Genomic DNA, 21,555 nt, shown 5'->3' with positions numbered 1-21,555 from the left:
TGACGGGAGGAGGAAGAAAAGAGAAGGAGTGTATGTATTTGAAGCGCAAAATTAAACAAGTGGCATCATACCAGCACTAATGCACCGGATCCCATCAGAACTCTGCAGTTAAGCGGGCTTGGGCGAGAGTAGTACTCGGATGGGTGACCACTTGGGAAGCCCTCGTGTTGCACCATTTTTTTCTCGGATGGGTTGTTCGATGTTACGCGCGAATGGAATTATAAACCGCTGTTTCATTTGCAAAGGTGAGTCACGGTGCCGGGGCATATTACTTGATATTAGAACGAGAAAGAGAGGTGCAGAGTGCACGTACAAGGAAACAAATGACGGGTGGGGGGATGGGAGGAGAAAGAGTGTATGTATTTGCAGTGCAGAATGAAGCATGAGGGATCATACCAGCACTAATGCAACGGATTCTATCAGAACTCCGCAGTTAAGGGTGCTTGGGCGAGAAAAGTACTCGGATGGTTGACCTCCTGCGAAGTCCTTATATTTCACCCATTTTCTTGGGAGGTCCTCGTGTTGTACCCATCTTTTTGTAGATGATTCTTTCGACGTTACGCGCGACTTGCTTTATGGTCCGCATGATTATTCGCAAATGTGAGTCACAGCGCCGTGGCATTTTACTTGATATTAGAACGAGTATGGGAGGTGCAGTGCGCACGCACAAGGAAATAAATACTGGAGGAGGAAGAAAAGAGAAGGAGTGTATGTATTTGAAGCGCAAAATTAAACAAGTGGCATCATACCAGCACTAATTCACTGGATCCCATCAGAACTCTGTAGTTAAGCGGGCTTGGGCGAGAGTAGTACTCGGATGGGTGACCTCTTGGGAAGTCCTCGTATCGTAATAATTTTTTTTCAGATGGGTCGTTCGACATTACGCGTGACTGGAACTATGGTCCGCTGGTTTATACGCAAATGTGAGTCAAGAATCAGGGGCATTTTAATCAATATTTGAACGAGAAGGAGAGGTGCAGTGTGAACGCACAAGGAAACAAATGATGGGAGGGGGGGAGGGAAGAAGGAGTGTATGTATTTTCAGCACGAAATTAAACAGGTGCGGTCACACCAACACTAATGCACCGGATCCCATCAGAACTCCGCAGTTAAGTGTGCTTTGGCGAAAGTAGTACAATGATGGGTTACCTCCTGGGAAGTTCTCGTGTTGCACCCATTTTTTTTTCAGATGTGCCGTTCGATGTTACGCGCGACTTTAATTATGGTCCGCAGATTTATTCGCAAATGTGAGTCACGGGGCCGTGGCATTTTACTTTATATTTGAACGAGAACGAGAGGTGCAGTGCGCACGCACAAGGAAACAAATGACGGGAGGGGGAAGAAAGGAGATGGAGTTTTTGTATTTGCAGCGCGAAATTAAACTGGTGCGATCATACCAGCACTAATGCAACGGATTCTATCAGAACTATGTATGTAAGGGTGCTTGGGCGAGAGTAGTACTAGCATGGGTTACCTCCTGCGACGTCCTTATATTTCACCCATTTTCTTGTGAAGTCCTCGTGTTGCACCCATTTTTTTGTAGATGATTCTTTCGACGTTACGCGCGACTTGAATTATGGTCCTCAGGTTTATTCGCAAATGTGAGTCACGGCGCTGTAGCTATTTACTTGATATTAGAACGAGAACGGGAGGTGCAGTGCGCACGCACAAGGAAACAAATGACGGGAGGGGGAAGAAAGGGGAATGAATTTATGTATTTGCAGCGCGAAATTAAACAGGTGCGATCATACCAGCACTAATGCACCGGATCCCATCAGAACTCCGCAGTGAAGTGTGCTTGGGCGAGATTAGTACTCGGATGTGTGACCTCCTGGGAAGTCCTCGTGTCGCACTAATTTTTTTTCAGACAGGTCGTTCGACGTTACGCGCGTCTGGAACTAGGGTCCGCTGGTTTATACGCAAATGTGAGTCAAGAAGCAGGGACATTTTAATCGATATTAGAAAGAGAATGAGAGGTCAAGTGTGAACGCACAAGGAAACAAATGACGGGAGGGAGAAGAAAGGAGAAGGAGTGTATGTATTTGCAGCACGAAATTAAACAGGTGCGATCATACCAGCACTAAAGCTCTGGATCCCATCAGAACTCCGCAGTTTTGTGTGCTTGGGCGAGAGTAGTACTCGGATGGGTCACCACCTGGGAAGCCCTCGTGTTGTACCTGTTTTTTTTTTCGGATGGGTTGTTCGACGTTACACGCGAATGGAATTATAAATCACTGGTTCATTTGCAAAGGTGAGTCACGGTGCCGGGGCATATTACTTGATATTAGAACGAGAAAGAGAGATGCAGAGTGCACGCACAAGGAAACAAATGACGGGAGGGGGGTTGGAAGGAGAAAGAGTGTATGTATTTGCAGTGCAGAATAAAACATGAGGGTTCATACTAGCACTAATGCAACCGATTCTATCAGAACTCCGCAGTTAAGGGTGCTTGGGCGAGAAAAAGTACTCGGATGGGTGACCTCCTGCGAAGTCCTTATATTTCACCCATTTTCTTGGGTGGTCCTCGTGTTGCACCCATCGTTTTGCAGATGATTCTTTCGACGTTACGCGCGACTTGAATTATGGTCCTCAGGTTTATTCGCAAATGTGAGCCACGACACCGTAGTATTTTACTTGATATTAGAACGAGCACGGGAGGTGCAGTGCGCACGCACAAGGAAAGAAATGACGGGAGGGGGAAGAAAGGAGAAGGAGTTTATGTATTTGCAGCGCAAAATTAAACGGGTGTGATCATACCAGCACTAATGCACCGGATCCCATCAGAACTCCGCAGTTAAGTGTTCTTGGGCGAGAGTAGTACTCGGATGGGTGACCTCCTGGGAAGTCCTCGTGTCGCACCAATTTTTTTTCATACGGGTCGTTCGAAGTTACGCGCAACTGGAACTAGGGTCCGCTGGTTTATACGCAAATGTGAGTCAAGAAGCAGGGGAATTTTAATCGATATTAGAACGAGAATGAGAGATGAAGTGTGAACGCACAAGGAAACAAATGACGGGAGGGGGAAGAAAGGAGGAGTGTATGTATTTGCAGTGCGAAACTAAACAGGAGCGATCATACCAGCACTAAAGCCCCGGATCCCATCAGAACTCTGCAGGTAAGTGTGTTTGGGCGAGATTAGTACTCGGATGGATGACCTCTTGGGAAGTCCTCGTGTCGCACGAATTTTTTTTCAGACGGGTCGTTCGACGTTACGCGGGTCTGGAACTAGGGTCCGCTGGTTTATACGCAATTGTGAGTCAAGAATCAGGGGCATTTTAATCGATATTAGAACGAGAATGAGAGGTGAAGTGTGAAGGCACAACGAAACAAATGACGGGAGGGGGAAGAAAGGAGAAGGAGTGTATGTGTTTGCAGCGCGAAATTAAACAGGTGCGATCATACCAGCACTAAAGCTCCGGATCCCATCAGAACTCCGCAGTTAAGTGTGCTTGGGCGAGGGTAGTACTCGGATGGGTGACCACTTGGGAAGCCCTCGTGTTGCACTTATTTTTTTTCGGATTGGTTGTTTGACGTTACGCGCGAATGGAATTATAAACCGCTGGTTCATTTGCAAAGGTGAGTCACGGTGCCGGGGAATATTACTTGATATTAGAACAAGAAAGAGAGATGCAGAGTGCACGCACAAGGAAACAAATGACGGGAGGGGGGATGGGAGGAGAAAGAGTGTATGTATTTGCAGTGCAGAATGAAACATGAGGAATCATACCAGCACTAATGCAACGGATTCTTTCAGAACTCCGCAGTTAAGGGTGCTTGGGCAAGAAAAGTACTCGGATGGGTGACCTCCTGCGAAGTCCTTATATTTTACCCATTTTCTTGGGAGGTCCTCGTGTTGCACCCATCTTTTTGTAGATGATTCTTTCGATGTTACATGCGACTTGATTTATTGTCCGCAGGTTTATTCGCAAATGTGAGTCACGGCGCCGTGGTATTTTACTTGATATTAAAACGAGTACGGGAGGTGCAGTGCGCACGCACAAGGAAACAAATGACGGGAGGATGAAGAAAAGGGAAGGAGTGTATGTATTTCAAGCGCAAAATTAAACAAGTGGCATCATACCAGCACTAATGCACTGGATCCCATCAGAACTCTCCATTTAAGCGTGCTTGGGCGAGAGTAGTACTCGGATGGGTGACCTCTTGGGAAGTCCTCGTATCGCAACAATTTTTTTTAAGATGGGTCGTTCGACGTTACGCGCGACTGGAACTATGGTCCGCTGGTTTATACGCAAATGTGAGTCAAGAATCAGGGGCATTTTAATCGATATTAGAACGAGAATGAGAGGTGCAGTGTGAACGCACAAGGAAACAAATGATGGGAGGGGGGGAGGGAAGAAGGAGTGTATGTATTTTCTGCACGAAATTAAACAGGTGCGGTCACACCAGCACAAATGCACCGGATCCCATCAGAACTCCGCAGTTAAGTGTGCTTTGGCGAAAGTGGTACAATGATGGGTTACCTCCTGGGAAGTTCTCATGTTGCACTCTTTTTCTTTTTTTCAGATGTGCGGTTCGACGTTACGCGCGACTTTAATTATGGTCCGCAGATTTATTCGCAAATGTGAGTCACGACGCCGTGGCATTTTACTTGATGTTTGAACGAGAACGAGAGGTGCAGTGCGCACGCACAAGGAAACAAATGACGGAAGGGGGAAGAAAGGAGAAGGACTTTATGTATTTGAAGCGCAAAATTAAACAGGTGCGATCATACCATCACTAATGCATCGGATCCCATCAGAACTCCGCAGCTAAGTGTGCTTGGGCGAGAGTAGTACTCGGATGGGTGACCTCCTGGGAAGTCCTTGTGTCGCACTAATTTTTTTTTTCAGACGCGTCGTTCGACGTTACGCGCGACTAGAACTAGGGTCCACTGGTTTATACGCAAATGTGAGTCAAGAAGCAGGGGCATTTTAATCGATATTAGAACGAGAATGAGAGGTGAAGTGTGAACGTACAAGGAAACAAATGACGGGAGGGGGAAGAAAGGAGAAGGAGTGTATGTATTTGCAGCGCGAAATTAAACAGGTGCGATCATACCAGGACTAAAGCCTCGGATCCCATCAGAACTCCGCAGTTAGGTGTGCTTGGGCGATAGTAGTACTCGGATGGGTGACCACTTGGGAAGCCCTCGTGTTGCACCGATTTTTTTTCGGATGGATTGTTCGACGTTACACGCGAATGGAATTATAAACCGCTGGTTCATTTGCAAAGGTGAGTCACGGTGCCGGGGCATATTACTTGATAATTGAACGAGAAAGAGAGATGCAGAGTGCACGCACAAGGAAACAAATGACGGGCGGGGGGATGGGAGGAGAAAGAGTGTATGTATTTGCAGTACAGAATGAAACATGAGGGATCATACCAGCACTAATGCAACGGATTATATCAGAATTCCGCAGTTAAGGGTGCTTGGGCGAGAAAAGTACTCGGATGGGTGACCTCCTGCGAAGTCCTTATATTTCACCCATTTTCTTAGGAGGTCCTCGTGTTGCACCCATTTTTTCGTAGATGATTCTTTCGACGTTACGCGCGACTTGATTTATGGTCTGCAGGTTTATTCGCAAATGTGAGTCACGGCGCCGTGGCATTTTACTTGATATTAGAACGAGTACGGGAGGTGCAGTGCGCACGCACAAGGAAACAAATGATGGGAGGATGAAGAAAAGGGAAGGAGTGTATGTATTTAAAGCGCAAAATTAAACAAGTGGCATCATACCAGCACTAATGCACTGGATCCCATCAGAACTCTGCAGTTAAGTGTTCTTGGGCGAGAGTAGTACTCGGATGGGTGACCTCTTGGGAAGTCCTCGTATCGTAATAATTTTTTTTTAGATGGGTCGTTCGACGTTACGCGCGACTGGAAATATGGTCCGCTGGTTTATACGCAAATGTGAGTCAAGAATCAGGGGCATTTTAATCGATATTAGAACGAGAAGGAGAGGTGCAGTGTGAACGCACAAGGAAACAAATGATGGGAGGGGGGGAGGGAAGAAGGAGAGTGTATGTATTTTCTGCACGAAATTTAAACAGGTGCGGTCACACCAGCACAAATGCAACGGATCCCATCAGAACTCCGTAATTAAGTGTGCTTTGGCGAAAGTGGTACAATGATGGGTTACCTCCTTGGAAGTTCTCGTGCTGCACCCATTTTCTTTTTTTCAGATGTGCGGTTCGACGTTACGCGCGACTTTAATTATGGTCCGCGGATTTATTCGCAAATGTGAGTCACGACGCCGTGGCATTTTACTTGATATTTGAACGAGAACGAGAGGTGCAGTGCGCACGCACAAGGAAACAAATGACGGGAAGGGGAAGAAAGGAGAAGGACTTTATGTATTTGCAGCGCAAAATTAAACAGTTGTGATCATACTATCACTAATGCACCGGATTCCATCAGAACTCCGCAGTTAAGTGTGCTTGGGTGAGAGTAGTACTTGGATGGGTCACCTCCTGGGAAGTCCTTGTGTCGCACTAATTTTTTTTTCAGACGGGTCCTTCGACGTTACGCTCGACTAAAACTAGGGTCCACTGGTTCATACCCAAATGTGAGTCAAGAAGCAAGGGCATTTTAATCGATATTTGAACGAGAATGAGAGGTGAAGTGTGAACAAACAAGGAAACAATTGATGGAAGGGGGAAGAAAGGAGAAGGAGTGTATGTATTTGCAGCGCGAAATTAAACGGGTGCGATCATACCAGCACTAATGCACTGGATCCCATCAGAACTCTGCAGTTAAGTGTGTTTGGGCGAGAGTAGTACTCGGATGGGTGACCTCCTAGGAAGTCCTCGTGTCGCACCAATTTTTTTTCAGACGGGTCGTTCGACAATACGCGCGACTGGAACTAGGATCCGCTGGTTTATACGCAAATGTGAGTCAAGAAGCAGGGGCATTTTAATCGATATTAGAACGAGAAGCAGAGATGCAGAGTGCACGCACAAGGAAACAAATGACGGGAGGGGGGATGGAGGGAGAAAAAGTGTATGTATTTGCAGCGCAGAATGAAACATTAGCAATCATACTAGCACGAATGCAACAGATTCTATCAGAAATCCGCAAGTTAAGGGTGCTTGGGCGAGAGTAGCACTAGGATGGGTGACCTCCTGCGAAGTCCTTATATTTCACCCATTTTCTTAGGAAGTCCTCGTGTTACACCCATTTTTTTTGCAGATGATTCTTTCGACGATACGCGCGACTTGAATTATGGTCGTCAGGTTTATTCGCAAATGTGAGTCACGGCACCGTAGCATTTTACTTGATATTAGAACGAGCACGGGAGGTGCAGTGCGCACGCACAAGGAAACAAATGACTGGAGGGGGAAGAAAAGAGAGGAGTTTATGTATTTGCAGCGCGAAATTAAACGGGTGCGATCATACCAGCACTAATGCACTGAATCCCATCAGAACTCTGCAGTTAAGTGTGTTTGAGCGAGAGTAGTACTCGGATGGGTTACTTCCTAGGAAGTGCTCGTGTCGCACCAATTTTTTTTCAGACGGGTCGTTCGACAATACGCGCGACTGGAACTAGGATCCGCTAGTTTATACGCAAATGTGAGTCAAGAAGCATGGGCATTTTAATCGATATTAGAATGAGAATGAGAGGTGCAGTGTGAACGCTCAAGGAAACAATTGATGGGAGGGGGAGGGAAGGAGAAAATGTGTATGTATTTGCAGCGCAGAATGAAATAGGTGCGATCATACCAGCACTAATGCAACGGATTCTATCAGAACTCCGTAGGTAAGGGTGCTTGGGCGAGACTAGTTATAGCATGGGTTACCTCCTGCGAAGTCCTTATATTTCACCCATTTTCTTGTGAAGTCCTCGTGTTACACCCATTTTTTTGCAGATGATTCTTTCGACGTTACGCGCGACTTGAATTATGGTCCTCAGGTTTATTCGCAAATGTGAGGCACGGCGCTGAAGCATTTGTCTTGATATTAGAACGAGAACGGGAGGTGCAGCGCGCACGCACAAGGAAACAAATGACGGGAGGGGGAAGAAAAGAGAAGGATTGTATGTATTTGCAGCGCGAAGCTAAACAGGTGCGATCATACCAGCACTAAAGCCCCAGATCCCATTAGAACTCCGCAGTTAAGTGTGCTTGGGCGAGATTAGTACTCAGATGGTTGACCTCCTGGGAAGTCCTTGTGTCGCACAAATTTTTTTTCAGAATGGTCGTTTGACGTTACGCGCATCTGGAACTAGGGTCCGCTGGTTTATACGCAAATGTGAGTCAAGAAGCAGGGGCATTTTAATCGATATTAGAACGAGAATGAGAGGAGAAGTGTGAACGGACAAGGAAACAAATAACGGAAAGGGGAAGAAAGGAGGAGTGTATTTATTTGCAGCGCGAAATTAAAGAGGTGCGATCATACCAGCACTAAAGCCCTGGATCTCATTAGAACTCCGCAGTTAAATGTGTTTGGGCGAGAGTAGTACTCGGATGGGTTACCACCTAGGAAGCCCTCGTGTTGCACCTATTTTTTTTCAGATGGGTTGTTCGACGTTACGCGCGAATGGAATTATAAGCCGCTGGTTCATTTGCAAAGGTGAGTCACGGTGCCGGAGCATATTACTTGATATTAGAACGAGAAAGAGAGATGCAGAGTGCACGCACAAGGAAACAAATGACGGGAAGGGGGATGGGAAGAGAAAGAGTGTATGTATTTACAGTGCAGAATGAAACATGAGGGATCATACCAGCACTAATGCAACGGATTCTATCAGAACTCCGCAGTTAAGGGTGCTTGGGCGAGAAATGTACTCGGATGGGTGACCTCCTGCGAAGTCCTTATATTTCACCCATTTTCTTTGGAGGTCGTCGTGTTGCACCCATCTTTTTGCAGATGATTCTTTCGACGTTACGCGCGACTTGATTTATGGTCCGCAGGTTTATTCGCAAATGTTAGAAACGACGCCGTGGCATTTTACTTGATATTAGGACGAGTACGGGAGGTGCAGTGCGCACGCACAAGGAAACAAATGACGGGAGGAGGAAGAAAAGAGAAGGAGTGTATGTATTTGAAGCGCAAAATTAAACAAGTGGCATCATACCAGCACTAATGCACTGGATCCCATCAGAACTCTGCAGTTAAGCGTGCTTGGGCGAGAGTAGTACTCAGATGGGTGACCTATTGGGAAGTCCTCGTATCGCAACAATTTTTTTTCAGATGGGTCGTCCGACGTTACGCGCGACTGGAACTATGGTCCGCTGGTTTATACGCAAATGTGAGTCAAGAATCAGAGGCATTTTAATCAATATTAGAACGAGAAGGAGAGGTGCAGTGTGAACGCACAAGGAAACAAATGATGGGAGGGGGGGAGGGAAGAAGGAGTGTATGTATTTTCAGCACGAAATTAAACAGGTGCGGTCACACCAGCACAAATGTACCGGATCCCATCAAAACTCCGCAGTTAAGTGTGCTTTAGCAAAAGTAGTACAATGATGGGTTACCTCATGGGAAGTTCTCGTGTTGCATCCATTTTCTTTTTTTTCAGATGTGTCGTTCGAAGTTACGCGCGACTTTAATTATGGTCCGCAGATATATTCGCAAATGTGAGTCACGGTGCTGTGGCATTTTACTTGATATTTGAACGAGAACGAGAGGTGCAGTGCGCACGCACAAGGAAACAAATGACGGGAGGGGGAAGAAAGGAGGAGTAGATTATGTATTTGCAGCGCGATATTAGATAGGAGCGATCATACCAGCACTAATGCACCGGAGCCTATCAGAACTCCGCAATTAAGTGTGCTTGGGCGAGAGTAGTACTCGGATGGGTGACCTACTGGGAAGTCCTCGTGTCGCACTAATTTTTTTTTCAGATGGGTCGTTCGACGTTACGCGCGACTGGAACTAGGGTCCACTGGTTTATACGCAAATGTGTGTAAAGAAGCAGGGGCATTTTAATCGATATTAGAACGAGAAGGAGAGATGCAGAGTGTACGCACAAGGAAACAAATGACGGGAGGGGGGATGGAGGGAGAAAAAGTGTATGTATTTGCAGTGCAGAATGAAACATTAGCAATCATATCAGCACCAATGCAACGGATTCTATCAGAACTCCGCAAGTTAAGGGTGCTTGGGCGAGAGTAACACTAGGATGGGTGACCTCCTGCGAAGTCCTTATATTTCACCTATTTTCTTAGGAAGTCCTCGTGTTGCACCCATTTTTTTGCAGATGATTCTTTCGACTTTACGCGCGACTTGAATTATGGTCCTCAGGTTTATTCACAAATGTGAGTCACGGCGCCGTGGCATTTTACTTGATATTTGAACGAGAATGTGAGGTGCAGTGCGCACGCACAAGGAAACAAATGACGGGAGGGGGAAGAAAGGAGAAGGAGTTTATGTATTTGCAGCGTGAAATTAAACAGGTGCGATCATACCAGCACTAATGCACCAGATCCCATTAGAACTCCGTAGTTAAGTGTGCTTGGGCGAGAGTAGTACTCGGATGGGTGATCTCCTGGGAAGTCCTCATGTCGCATTAATTTTTTTTTTCAGACGGGTCGTTCGACGTTATGTGCGACTGCAACTAGGGTCCACTAGTTTATACGTAAATGTGAGTCAAGAAGCAGGGGCATTTTAATCGATATTAGAACGAGAAGGAGAGATGAAAGAGTGCACACACAAAGAAACAAATGACGGGAGGGGGAGGGAAGGAGAAAGAGTGTATGTATTTTCAGCACGAAATGAAACAGGTGCGATCATACCAGCACTAATGCATCGGATTCTATCAGAACTCCGTAGGTAAGGTGCTTGGGCGAGAGTAGTACTAGCATGGGTTATCTCCTGCGAAGTCCTTATATTTCACCCATTTTCTTGTGAAGTCCTCGTGTTGCACCCATTTTTTTGAATTATAGTCCTCAGGTTTTTTTTGAAACAATCGATGGGAGGGGGAGGGAAGGAGAGGTAGTGTATGTATTTTCAGCACGAAATGAAACAGGTGCGATCATACCAGCACTAATGCAACGGATTCTATCAGAACTCCGTAGGTAAGGGTGCTTGGGCGAGAGTAGTACTAGCATGGGTTACCTCCTGCGAAGTCCTTATATTTCACCCATTTTCTTGTGAAGTCCTCGTGTTGCACCCATTTTTTTGCAGATGATTCTTTCGACGTTACGCGCGATTTGAATTATGGTCCTCAGGTTTATTCGCAAATGTGAGTCACGGCGCCGTGGCATTTTACTTGATATTAGAACGAGAGCGGGAGGTGCAGTGCGCACGTAAAAGGAAACAAATGGCGGGAGGGGGAAGAAAGGGGAATGAGTGTATGTATTTGCAGTGCGAAATTAAACAGGTGCGATCATACCAGCACAAATGCACCGGATCCCATCAGAACTCCGCTATCAAGTGTGCTTTGGTGAAAGTAGTACAATTATGGGTTACATCGTGGGAAGTTCTCGTGTTGCATCCATTTTCTTTTTTTCAGATGTGCCATTCGACGTTACGCGCGACTTTAATTATGGTCCGCAGATTTATTAGCAAATGTGAGTCACGGTGTCGTGGCATTTTATTTGATATTTGAACGAGAACGAGAGGTGCAGTGTGCACGCACAAGGAAACAAATGACGGGAGGGAGAAAAAAGGTGAAGGAGTTTATGTATTTGCAGCGCAAAATTAAACATGTGCGATCATACCAGCACTAATGCACCGGATCCCATCAGAACTCCGCAGTTAAGTGTGTTTGGGCGAGAGTAGTACTCGGATGGGTGACCTCTTGGGAAGTCCTCGTGTCGCACTAATTTTTTTTTCAGACGGGTCGTTCGACGTTACGCCCGACTGGAACTAGGGTCCGCTGGTTTATACGCAAATGTGAGTCAAGAAGCAGGGGCATTTTAATCGATATTAGAACGAGAAGGAGAGATGCAGAGTGCACGCACAAGGAAACAAATGACGGGAGGGGGGATGGAGGGAGAAAAAGTGTATGTATTTGCAGCGCAGAATGAAACATGAGCGATCATACCAGCACCAATGCAACGGATTCTATCAGAACTCCGCAAGTTAAGGGTGCTTGGGCGAGAGTAGCACTAGGATGGGTGACCTCATGCGAAGTCCTTATATTTCACCAATTTTCTTAGGAAGTCCTCGTGTTCCACCCATTTTTTTGCAGATGATTCTTTCGACGATACGCGCGACTTGAATTATGGTCCTCAGGTTTATTCGCAAATGTGAGTCACGGCACCGTAGCATGTTACTTTATATTAGAAGGAGCACGGGAGGGGCAGTGCGCACGTACAAGGAAACAAATGACGGGAGGGGGAAGAAAGGAGAAGGAGTTTATGTATTTGCAGCGCGGAATTAAACGTGTGCGATCATACCAGCACTAATGCACCGGATTCCGTCAGAACTCCGCAGTTAAGTGTGCTTTGGCGAGAGTAGTACTCGGATTGGTGACCTCCTGGGAAGTCCTCGTGTCGCACCAATTTTTTTTCAGACGGGTCGTTCGACGTTACGCGCGACTGGAACTAGGGTCCGCTGGTTTATACGCAAATGTGAGTCAAGAAGCAGGGGCATTTTAATCCATATTAGAACGAGAAGGAGAGGTGCAGTGTGAACGCACAAAGAAACAATTGATGGGAGGGGGAAGGAAGGAGAAGCAGTGTATGTATTTTCAGCAAGAAATGAAACAGGTGCGATCATACCAGCACTAATGCAACGGATTCTATCAGAACTCCGTAGGTAAGGGTGCTTGGGCGAGAGTAGTACTAGCATGGGTTACCTCCTGCGAAGTTCTTATATTTCACCCATTTTCTTGTGAAGTCCTCGTGTTGCACCCATTTTTTTGCAGATGATTCTTTCGACGTTACGCGCGACTTGAATTATGGTCCTCAGGTTTATTAGCAAATGTGAGTCACGGCGCCGTGGCATTTTACTTGATATTAGAACGAGAACGGGAGGTGCAGTGCGCACGCACAAGGAAACAAATGACGGGAGGGGGAAGAAAGGGGAATGAGTTTATGTAATAGAAGCGCAAAATTAAACGGGTGCGATCATACCAGCACTATTGCACCGGATCCCATCAGAACTCTGCAGTTAAGTGTGCTTGGGCGAGATTAGAACTCGGATGCGTGACCTCCTGGGAAGTCCTCGTGTCGCACCAATTTTTTTTCAGACGGGTCGTTCGACGTTACGCGCGTCTGGAACTAGGGTCCGCTGGTTTATACGCAAATGTGAGTCAATAAGCAGGGGCATTTTAATCGATATTAGAACGAGAATGAGAGGTGAAGTGTTAACGCACAAGGATACAAATGACGGGAGGGGGAAGAAAGGAGAAGGAGTATATGTATTTGCATCGCGAAATTAAACAGGTGCGATCATACCAGCACTAAAGCCCCGGATCCCATCAGAACTCCGCAGTTAAGTGTGCTTGGGCGAGAGTAGTACTCGGATGGGTGACCACTTGGGAAGCCCTCGTGTTGTACTTATTTTTTTTCGGATTGGTTGTTCGACGTTATGCGCGAATGGAATTATAAACCGCTGGTTCATTTGCAAAGGTGAGTCACGGTGCCGGGGCATATTACTTGATATTAGAATGAGAAAGAGAGATGCAGAGTGCACGCACAAGGAAACAAATGACGGGAGGAGAAAGAGTGTATGTATTTACAGTGCAGAATGAAACATGAGGGATCATACCAGCACTAATGCAACGGATTCTATCAGAACTCCGCAGTTAAGGGTGCTTGGGCGAGAAAAGAACTCGGATGGGTGACCTCCTGCGAAGTCCTTATATTTCGCCCATTTTCTTGGGAGGTCCTCGTGTTGCACCCATCTTTTTGCAGATGATTCTTTCGACGTTACGCGCGACTTGATTTATGGTCCGCAGGTTTATTCGCAAATGTGAGTCACGGCGCCGTGGCATTTTACTTGATATTAGAACGAGTACGGGAGGTGCAGTGCGCACGCACAAGGAAACAAATGTTGGGAGGAGGAAGAAAAGAGAAGGAGTGTATGTATTTGAAGCGCAAAATTAAACAAGTGGCATCATACCAGCACTAATGCACTGGATCCCATCAGAACTCTGCAGTTAAGTGTGCTTGAGCGAGTGTAGTACTCGGATGGGTGACCTCTTCGGAAGTCCTCGTATCTCAATAATTTTTTTTCAGATGGGTCGTTCGACGTTACGCGTGACTGGAACTATGGTCCGCTGGTTTATACGCAAATGTGAGTCAAGAATCAGGGGCATTTTAATCGATATTAGAATGAGAAGGAGAGGTGCAGTGTGAACGCACAAGGAAACAAATGATGGGAGGGGGGGAGGGAAGAAGGAGTGTATGTATTTTCAGCACAAAATTAAACAGGTGCGGTCACACCAGCACAAATGCACCAGATCCCATCAGAACTCCGCAGTTAAGTGTGCTTTGGTGAAAGCAGTACAATGATGGGAAGTTCTCGTGTTGCACCCATTTTCTTTTTTTCAGTTGTGCCGTTCGACCTTATGCGCGACCTTAATTATGGTCCGCAGATTTATTCGCAAATGTGAGTCACGGCGCCGTGGCATTTTACTTGATATTTGAGCGAGAACGAGAGGTGCAGTGCGCACGCACAAGGAAACGAATGACGGGAGGGGGAATAAAGGAGAAGGAGTTTATGTATTTGCAGCGCGAAATTAAACAAGTTCGATCATACCAGCACTAATGCACCGGATCCCATCAGAACTCCGCAGTTAAGTGTGCTTGGGCGAGAGTATTACTCGAATGGGTTACCTCTTGGGAAGTCCTCGTGTCGCACTAATTTTTTTTTCAGACGTGTCGTTTGACGTTACGCGCGACTGGAACAAGGGTCCACTAGTTTATACGCAAATGTGAGTCAAGAAGCAGGAGCATTTGAATCGATATTAGAACGAGAAAGAGAGATGCAGAGTGCACGCACAAGGAAACAAATGACGGGAGGGGGGATGGAGGTAGAAAAAGTATATGTATTTGCAGCGCAGAATGAAACATGAGCAATCATACCAGCACCAACGCAACGGATTCTATCAAAACTCCGCAAGTTAAAGGTTCTTGGGCGAGAGTAGCACTAGGATGGGTGACTTCTTATGAAGTCCTTATATTTTACCCATTTTCTTAGGAAGTCCTCGTGTTGCACCCATTTTTTTGCAGATGATTCTTTCGACGATACGCGCGACTTGAATTATGGTCCTCAGGTTTATTCGCAAATGTGAGTCACGGCACCGTAGAATCCGTTGCATTGGTGCTGGTATGATTGCTCATGTTTCATTCTGCGCTGCAAATACATACACTTTTTCTCCCTCCATCCCCCATCCCGTCATTTGTTTCCTTGTGCGTGCGCACTGCACCTCTCGTTCTCGTTCAAATATCAAGTAAAATGCCACGGCGCCGTGACTCACATTTGCGAATAAATCTGCGGACCATAATTAAAGTCGCGCGTAACGTCGAACGGCACATCTGAAAAAAAGAAAATGGGTGCAACACGAGAACTTCCCTGGAGGTAACCTATCATTGTACTACTTTCGCCAAAGCACACTTAACTGCGGAGTTATGATGGGATCCGGTGCATTTGTGCTGGTGAGACCGCACCTGTTTAATTTCGTGCTGAAAATACATACACTCCTTCTTCCCTCCTCCCCTCCCATCATTTGTTTCCTTGTGCGTTCACACTGCACCTCTCCTTCTCGTTCTAATATCGATTAAAATGCCACTGATTCTTGATTCACATTTGCGTATAAACCAGCGGACCATAGTTCCAGTCGCGCGTAACGTCGAACGACCCATATGAAAATAATAGATGCAACGCGAGGGCTTCCCAAGTTGTCACCCATCCGAGTACTACTCTCACCCAAGCACACTTAAGTGAGGAGTTCTGATGGGATCCGGGGCTTTACTGCTGGTATGATCGCACCTGTTTAATTTCGCGCTGCAAATACATACACTCCTTCTCATTTCTTCCCCCTCCGGTCATTTGTTTCCTTGTGCGTTCACACTTCACCTCTCATTCTCGTTCTAATATCGATTAAAATGCCCCTGCTTCTTGACTCACATTTGCGTATAAACCAGCGGACCCTAGTTCCAGACTCGCGTAATGTCAAACGACCCGTCTGAAAAAAAATTGGTGCGACACGAGGACTTTCCAGGAGGTCACCCATCCGAGTACTAATCTCGCCCAAGCACACTTAACTGCGGAGTTCTGATGGGATCCGGGGCATTAGTGCTGGTATGATCGCACCTATTTAATTTCACGCTGCAAATACATAAACTCATTCCCCTTTCTTCCCCCTCCCGTCATTTCTTTCCTTGTGCGTGCGCACTGCACCGCCCGTGCTCGTTCTAATATCAAGTAAAATACTACGGTGCCGTGACTCACATTTGCGAATAAACCTGAGGACCATAATTCAAGTCGCGCGTATCGTCGAAAGAATCATCTGCAAAAAAATGGGTGCAACACGAGGACTTCCTAAGAAAATGGGTGAAATATAAGGACTTCGCAGGAGGTCACCCATCCTAGTGCTACTCTCGCCCAAGCACCCTTAACTTGCAGAGTTCTGAAAGAATCCGTTGCATTGGTGCTGGTATGATTGCTCATGTTTCATTCTGCGCTGCAAATACATACACTTTTTCTCCCTCCATCCCCCCTCCCGTCATTTGTTTCCTTGTGCGTGCACTCTGCATCTCTCCTTCTCATTTTAATATCGATTAAAATGCCCCTGCTTCTTGACTCACATTTGCTTATAAACCAGTGGACCCTAGTTCCAGTCGCGCGTAACGTCGAACGACTCGTCTGAAAAGAAATTAGTGCGACACGAGGACTTCCTAGGAGGTCACCCATCCGAGTACTACTCTCGCCCAAGCACACTTAACTGCGGAGTTCTGATGGGATCCGGTGCATTAGTGCTGGTATGATCGCACCTGTTTAATTCCGCGCTGCAAATACATAAACTCCTTCTCCTTTCTTCCCCCTCCCGTCATTTATTTCCTTGTGCGTACGCACTGCACCTCCCGTGCTCGTTCTAATATCAAGTAAAATGCTAAGGTTCCGTGACTCACATTTGCGAATAAACCTGAGGACCATAATTCAAGTCGCGTGTATCGTCGAAAGAATCATCTGCAAAAAAATGGGTACAACACGAGGACTTCTTAAGAAAATGGGTGAAATATAAGGACTTCGCAGGAGGTCACCCATCCTAGTGCTACTCTCGCCCAAGCACCCTTAACTTGCGGAGTTCTAATAGAATCCGTTACATTGGTGCTAGTATGATTGCTCATGTTTCATTCTGCACTGCAAATACATACACTTTTTCTCCCTCTATCCCCCCTCCCGTCATTTGTTTCCTTGTGCGTGCACTCTGCATCTCTTCTTCTCATTCTAATATTGATTAAAATGTCCCTGCTTCTTGACTCACATTTGCGTATAAACCAGTGGACCCTAGTTCCAGTCGCGCGTAACGTAAAACGACCCGTCTGAAAAAAAAAATTAGTGCGACACGAGAACTTCCCAGGAGGTCACCCATCCGAGTACTACTCTCGCCCAAGCACACTTATCTGCGGAGTTCTGATGGGATCCAGTGCATTAGTGCTGGTATGATCACACCAGTTTAATTTAGCGCTGCAAATACATAAACTCCTTCTCCTTTCTTCCCCCTCCCGTCATTTGTTTCCTTGTGCGTGCGCACTGCACCTCCCGTGCTCGTTCTAATATCAAGAAAAATGCTACGGTGCCGTAACTCACATTTGCGAATAAACCTGAGGACCATAATTCAAGTCGCGCGTATCGTCGAAAGAATCATCTGCAAAAAAATGGGTGCAACACGAGGACTTCCTAAGAAAATGGGTGTAATATAAGGACTTCACTAGAGGTCACCCATCCGAGTACTTTTCTCGCCCAAGCACCCTTAACTGCGGAGTTCTGATAGAATCTGTTGCATTAGTGCTGGTATGATCCCTCATGTTTCATTCTGCACTGGAAATACATACACTCTTTCTCCTTTCATCCCCCCTCCCGTCATTTGTTTCCTTGTGCATGCACTCTACATCTCTCTTTCTCCTTCTAATATCAAGTAATATTCCCCGGCACCGTGACTCACCTTTGCAAATAAACCAGTGGTTTATAATTCCATTCGCGCGTAATGTCGAACAACCCATCCGAAAAAAATAGGTGCAACACGAGGGCTTCCAAAGTGGTCACCCATCTGAGTACTACTCTCGCCCAAGCACACTTAACTGCAGAGTTCTGATGGGATCCGGAGCTTTAGTGCTGGTATGATCGCACCTGTTTAATTTTGCGCTGCAAATACATACACTCCTTCTCCTTTCTTCCCCTCCCAACATTTGTTTCCTTGTGCGTTCACACTTCACCTCTCATTCTCGTTCTAATATCGACTAAAACACCCCTGCTTCATGACTCACATTTGCGTATAAACCAGCGGACCATAGTTCCAGACGCGCGTAACGTCGAACGACCCGTCTGAAAAAAAATTGGTGCGACACGAGGACTTCCCAGGAGGTCACCCATCCGAGTACTAATCTCGCCCAAGCACACTTCACTGCGGAGTTCTGATGGGATCCGGTGCATTAGTGCTGGTATGATCGCAACTGTTTAATTTTGCGCTGCTAATACATAAACTCATTCCCCTTTCTTCCCCCTCCCGTCATTTGCTTTTTTGTGCGTGCGCACTGCACCTGTCGTTCTCGTTCAAATATCAAGTAAAATGCCACGGCGCCGTGACTCACATTTGCGAATAAATCTGCAGACCATAATTAAAGTCGCGCGTAACGTCGAACGGCATATCTGAAAAAAAGAAAATGGGTGCAACACGAGAACTTCGCAAGAAAATTGGTGAAATATAAGGACTTCGCAGGAGGTAACCCATGCTAGTACTACTCTCGCCCAAGCACCCTTACCTACAGAGTTCTGATAGAATCCGTTGCATTAGTGCTGGTATGATCGCACCTGTTTCATTTCGCGCTGCAAAAACATACTCCTTCTCCTTTCTTCCCCTCCCGTCATTTGTTTCCTTGTGCGTGCGCACTGCACCTCTCGTTCTCGTTCAAATATCAAGTAAAATGCCACGGCGCCGTGACTCACATTTGCGAATAAATCTGCGGACCATAATTAAAGTCGCGCGTAACGTCGAACGGCACATCTGAAAAAAAGAAAATGGGTGCAACACGAGAACTTCCCAGAAGGTAACCCATCATTGTACTACTTTCGCCAAAGCACACTTAACTGCGTAGTTCTGATGGGATCCGGTGCATTTGTGTTGGTGTGACCGCACCTGTTTAATTTCGTGCTGAAAATACATACACTCCTTCTTCCCTCCTCCCCTCCCATCATTTGTTTCCTTGTGCGTGCACTATGCATATCTCTTTCTCGTTCTAATATCAAGTAATATGCCCCGGCGCCGTGACTCACCTTTGCAAATGAACCAGCGGTTTATAATTCCATTTGCGTGTAACGTCGAAAAACCCATTCGAAAAAAAATAGGTGCAACACGAGGGCTTCCCAAGTGGTCACCCATCCGAGCACTACTCTCGCTCAAGCACACTTAACTGCAGAGTTCTGATGGGATCCGGTGCAGTGCTGGTATGATCGAACCTGTTTAATTTCGCGCTGCAAATACATAAACTCCTTCTCCTTTCTTCCCCCTCCCGTCATTTGTTTCCTTGTGCGTGCGCACTGCACCTCTCGTTCTCGTTCAAATATCAAGTAAAATGCCACGGCGCCGTGACTCACATTTGCGAATAAATCTGCGGACCATAATTAAAGTCGCGCGTAACGTCGAACGGCACATCACAAAAAAGAAAATGGGTGCAACACAAGAACTTCCCAGGAGGTAACCCATCATTGTACTACTTTCGCAAAAGCACACTTAACTGAGGAGTTCTGATGGGATCCGGTGCATTTGTGCTGGTATGATCGCACCCGTTTAATTCCGCGCTGCAAATACATAAACTCCTTCTCCTTTCTTGCCCCTCCCGTCATTTGTTTCCTTGTGCGTGCGCACTGCACCTCCCGTGCTCGTTCTAATATAAAGTAAAATGCTACGGTGCCGTGACTCACATTTGCGAATAAATCTGCAGACCATAATTAAAGTCGCGCGTAACGTCGAATGACACATCTGAAAAAAAGAAAATGGGTGCAACACGAGAACTTCCCAAGAGGTAACCCATCATTGTACTACTTACGCCAAAGCACACTTAACTGCGAATTTCTGATGGGATCCGTTGCATTTGTGCTGGTGTGACCGCACCTGTTTAATTTCGTGCTGAAAATACATACACTCCTTCTTCCCTCTCCTCTCCCATCATTTGTTTCCTTGTGCGTTCAGACTGCACCTCTCCTTCTCGTTCTAATATCGATTAAAATGCCTCTGATTCTTGACTCACATTTGCGTATAAACCAGCGGACCATAGTTCCAGTCGCGCGTAACGTCGAATGACCCATCTGAAAAAAAATTGTTTCAATACGAGGACTTCCCAAGAGGTCACCCATCCGAGTACTACTCTCGCCCAAGCACACTTAACCGCAGAGTTCTGATGGGATCCAGTGCAGTAGTGCTGGTATGATGCCACTTGTCTAATTTTGCGCTTCAAATACATACACTCATTCTCTTTTCTTCCTCATCCTGTCATTTGTTTTTTTGTGCGTGCGCACTGCACCTCCCGTACTCGTTCTAATATCAAGTAAAATGCCACGGCGCCGTGATTCACATTTGCGAATAAATCTGCAGACCATAAATCAAGTCGCGCATAACGTCGAAAGAATCATCTGCAAAAAGATGGGTGCAACACGAGGACTTCCTAAGAAAATGGGTGAAATATAAGGACTTCGCAGGAGGTCACCCATCCTAGTGCTTCTCTCGCCCAAACACCCTTAACTTGCGGAGTTCTGATAGAATCCGTTGCATTGGTGCTCGTATGATTGCTCATGTTTCATTTTGCGCTGCAAATACATACACTTTTTCTCCCTCCATCGCCCCTCCCGTCATCTGTTTCCTTGTGCGTGCACTCTGCACCTCTCTTTCTCGTTCTAATATCAAGTAATATGCCCCGGCACCGTGACTCACCTTTGCAAATGAACTAACGGTTTATAATTCCATTCGCGCGTAACGTCGAACAACCCATCCGAAAAAAAATTGGTGCAACACAAGGGCTTCCCATGTGGTCACCCATCTGAGTACTACTCTCGCCCAAGAACACTTAACTGCGGAGTTCTGGTGGGATCCAGAGCTTTAGTGCTGGTATGATCGCACCTGTTTAATTTCGTGCTGAAAATACATACACTCCTTCTCCTTTCTTCCCCCTCCCGTCATTTGTTTCCTTGTGCGTTCACACTTCACCTCTCATTCTCGTTCTAATATCGATTAAAGTGCCCCTGCTTCTTGACTTACATTTGCGTATAAACCAGCGGACCCTAGTTCCAGACGCGCGTAACGTCGAAGGACCCGTCTGAAAAAAAATTGGTGCGACACGACTCACATTTGCGCATAAACCTGAGGACCATAATTCAAGTCGCGCGTATCATCGAAAGAATCATCTGCAAAAAAATGCGTGCAACACGAGGACTTCACAAGAAAA

General features: G+C 46.3%; 8 non-coding genes and 33 pseudogenes across 8 annotated transcripts; 29 read left to right on the top strand and 12 right to left on the bottom strand.

Moving 5' to 3' along the window:
• The first annotated feature begins 57 nt into the window (after positions 1–57).
• LOC148248867 (5S ribosomal RNA) lies at positions 58–176 on the top strand (annotated as a pseudogene).
• Positions 177–736: 560 nt separating this feature from the next.
• On the top strand, positions 737–854 carry LOC148248866 (5S ribosomal RNA; annotated as a pseudogene).
• A 204-nt stretch (positions 855–1,058) lies between these two features.
• LOC148248865 (5S ribosomal RNA) lies at positions 1,059–1,177 on the top strand (annotated as a pseudogene).
• Positions 1,178–1,737: 560 nt separating this feature from the next.
• On the top strand, positions 1,738–1,856 carry LOC148248864 (5S ribosomal RNA; annotated as a pseudogene).
• Positions 1,857–2,061: 205 nt separating this feature from the next.
• LOC148248863 (5S ribosomal RNA) lies at positions 2,062–2,180 on the top strand (annotated as a pseudogene).
• A 563-nt stretch (positions 2,181–2,743) lies between these two features.
• LOC148248862 (5S ribosomal RNA) lies at positions 2,744–2,862 on the top strand. Its single transcript, XR_015814916.1, has one exon. It is a non-coding gene; the product is annotated as a 5S ribosomal RNA (ribosomal RNA).
• A 202-nt stretch (positions 2,863–3,064) lies between these two features.
• LOC148248861 (5S ribosomal RNA) lies at positions 3,065–3,183 on the top strand (annotated as a pseudogene).
• A 205-nt stretch (positions 3,184–3,388) lies between these two features.
• Positions 3,389–3,507, top strand: LOC148248860 (5S ribosomal RNA). The gene has a single exon (XR_015815938.1). It is a non-coding gene; the product is annotated as a 5S ribosomal RNA (ribosomal RNA).
• A 561-nt stretch (positions 3,508–4,068) lies between these two features.
• LOC148248859 (5S ribosomal RNA) lies at positions 4,069–4,186 on the top strand (annotated as a pseudogene).
• A 204-nt stretch (positions 4,187–4,390) lies between these two features.
• On the top strand, positions 4,391–4,509 carry LOC148248858 (5S ribosomal RNA; annotated as a pseudogene).
• Positions 4,510–4,718: 209 nt separating this feature from the next.
• Positions 4,719–4,837, top strand: LOC148248857 (5S ribosomal RNA; annotated as a pseudogene).
• A 207-nt stretch (positions 4,838–5,044) lies between these two features.
• LOC148248856 (5S ribosomal RNA) lies at positions 5,045–5,163 on the top strand (annotated as a pseudogene).
• Positions 5,164–5,724: 561 nt separating this feature from the next.
• Positions 5,725–5,842, top strand: LOC148248855 (5S ribosomal RNA; annotated as a pseudogene).
• Positions 5,843–6,049: 207 nt separating this feature from the next.
• LOC148248854 (5S ribosomal RNA) lies at positions 6,050–6,168 on the top strand (annotated as a pseudogene).
• A 209-nt stretch (positions 6,169–6,377) lies between these two features.
• Positions 6,378–6,496, top strand: LOC148248853 (5S ribosomal RNA; annotated as a pseudogene).
• A 206-nt stretch (positions 6,497–6,702) lies between these two features.
• Positions 6,703–6,821, top strand: LOC148248852 (5S ribosomal RNA; annotated as a pseudogene).
• A 561-nt stretch (positions 6,822–7,382) lies between these two features.
• Positions 7,383–7,501, top strand: LOC148248851 (5S ribosomal RNA; annotated as a pseudogene).
• Positions 7,502–8,060: 559 nt separating this feature from the next.
• LOC148248850 (5S ribosomal RNA) lies at positions 8,061–8,179 on the top strand (annotated as a pseudogene).
• Positions 8,180–8,381: 202 nt separating this feature from the next.
• On the top strand, positions 8,382–8,500 carry LOC148248849 (5S ribosomal RNA; annotated as a pseudogene).
• Positions 8,501–9,061: 561 nt separating this feature from the next.
• LOC148248848 (5S ribosomal RNA) lies at positions 9,062–9,179 on the top strand (annotated as a pseudogene).
• Positions 9,180–9,712: 533 nt separating this feature from the next.
• LOC148248847 (5S ribosomal RNA) lies at positions 9,713–9,831 on the top strand (annotated as a pseudogene).
• A 562-nt stretch (positions 9,832–10,393) lies between these two features.
• LOC148248846 (5S ribosomal RNA) lies at positions 10,394–10,512 on the top strand (annotated as a pseudogene).
• Positions 10,513–11,647: 1,135 nt separating this feature from the next.
• LOC148248845 (5S ribosomal RNA) lies at positions 11,648–11,766 on the top strand. Its single transcript, XR_015814581.1, has one exon. It is a non-coding gene; the product is annotated as a 5S ribosomal RNA (ribosomal RNA).
• Positions 11,767–12,328: 562 nt separating this feature from the next.
• LOC148248844 (5S ribosomal RNA) lies at positions 12,329–12,447 on the top strand (annotated as a pseudogene).
• A 205-nt stretch (positions 12,448–12,652) lies between these two features.
• Positions 12,653–12,771, top strand: LOC148248843 (5S ribosomal RNA; annotated as a pseudogene).
• Positions 12,772–13,006: 235 nt separating this feature from the next.
• LOC148248842 (5S ribosomal RNA) lies at positions 13,007–13,125 on the top strand (annotated as a pseudogene).
• Positions 13,126–13,330: 205 nt separating this feature from the next.
• Positions 13,331–13,449, top strand: LOC148248841 (5S ribosomal RNA). Its single transcript, XR_015814632.1, has one exon. It is a non-coding gene; the product is annotated as a 5S ribosomal RNA (ribosomal RNA).
• A 548-nt stretch (positions 13,450–13,997) lies between these two features.
• On the top strand, positions 13,998–14,116 carry LOC148248840 (5S ribosomal RNA; annotated as a pseudogene).
• A 520-nt stretch (positions 14,117–14,636) lies between these two features.
• On the top strand, positions 14,637–14,755 carry LOC148248839 (5S ribosomal RNA; annotated as a pseudogene).
• Positions 14,756–15,766: 1,011 nt separating this feature from the next.
• Positions 15,767–15,885, bottom strand: LOC148248838 (5S ribosomal RNA; annotated as a pseudogene).
• Positions 15,886–16,090: 205 nt separating this feature from the next.
• On the bottom strand, positions 16,091–16,209 carry LOC148248837 (5S ribosomal RNA; annotated as a pseudogene).
• Positions 16,210–16,770: 561 nt separating this feature from the next.
• On the bottom strand, positions 16,771–16,889 carry LOC148248836 (5S ribosomal RNA). Its single transcript, XR_015814481.1, has one exon. It is a non-coding gene; the product is annotated as a 5S ribosomal RNA (ribosomal RNA).
• Positions 16,890–17,452: 563 nt separating this feature from the next.
• LOC148248835 (5S ribosomal RNA) lies at positions 17,453–17,571 on the bottom strand. Its single transcript, XR_015814247.1, has one exon. It is a non-coding gene; the product is annotated as a 5S ribosomal RNA (ribosomal RNA).
• A 559-nt stretch (positions 17,572–18,130) lies between these two features.
• Positions 18,131–18,249, bottom strand: LOC148248834 (5S ribosomal RNA). The gene has a single exon (XR_015815297.1). It is a non-coding gene; the product is annotated as a 5S ribosomal RNA (ribosomal RNA).
• Positions 18,250–18,453: 204 nt separating this feature from the next.
• Positions 18,454–18,572, bottom strand: LOC148248833 (5S ribosomal RNA). The gene has a single exon (XR_015814905.1). It is a non-coding gene; the product is annotated as a 5S ribosomal RNA (ribosomal RNA).
• Positions 18,573–19,136: 564 nt separating this feature from the next.
• On the bottom strand, positions 19,137–19,255 carry LOC148248832 (5S ribosomal RNA; annotated as a pseudogene).
• A 204-nt stretch (positions 19,256–19,459) lies between these two features.
• On the bottom strand, positions 19,460–19,575 carry LOC148248831 (5S ribosomal RNA; annotated as a pseudogene).
• A 208-nt stretch (positions 19,576–19,783) lies between these two features.
• LOC148248830 (5S ribosomal RNA) lies at positions 19,784–19,902 on the bottom strand (annotated as a pseudogene).
• A 209-nt stretch (positions 19,903–20,111) lies between these two features.
• On the bottom strand, positions 20,112–20,230 carry LOC148248829 (5S ribosomal RNA; annotated as a pseudogene).
• A 202-nt stretch (positions 20,231–20,432) lies between these two features.
• Positions 20,433–20,552, bottom strand: LOC148248828 (5S ribosomal RNA; annotated as a pseudogene).
• A 561-nt stretch (positions 20,553–21,113) lies between these two features.
• On the bottom strand, positions 21,114–21,232 carry LOC148248827 (5S ribosomal RNA; annotated as a pseudogene).
• Between the last annotated feature and the right edge of the window lie 323 nt (positions 21,233–21,555).

This window comes from Carica papaya, chromosome 8 (genome assembly GCF_054855325.1).
Source record: "Carica papaya isolate Zhongbai chromosome 8, ASM5485532v1, whole genome shotgun sequence".
Classification (NCBI taxonomy): Eukaryota; Viridiplantae; Streptophyta; class Magnoliopsida; order Brassicales; family Caricaceae; genus Carica; species Carica papaya.
Note: the sequence above shows the minus strand (reverse complement) of the source record. Positions and strands in the feature narration are given on the sequence as shown.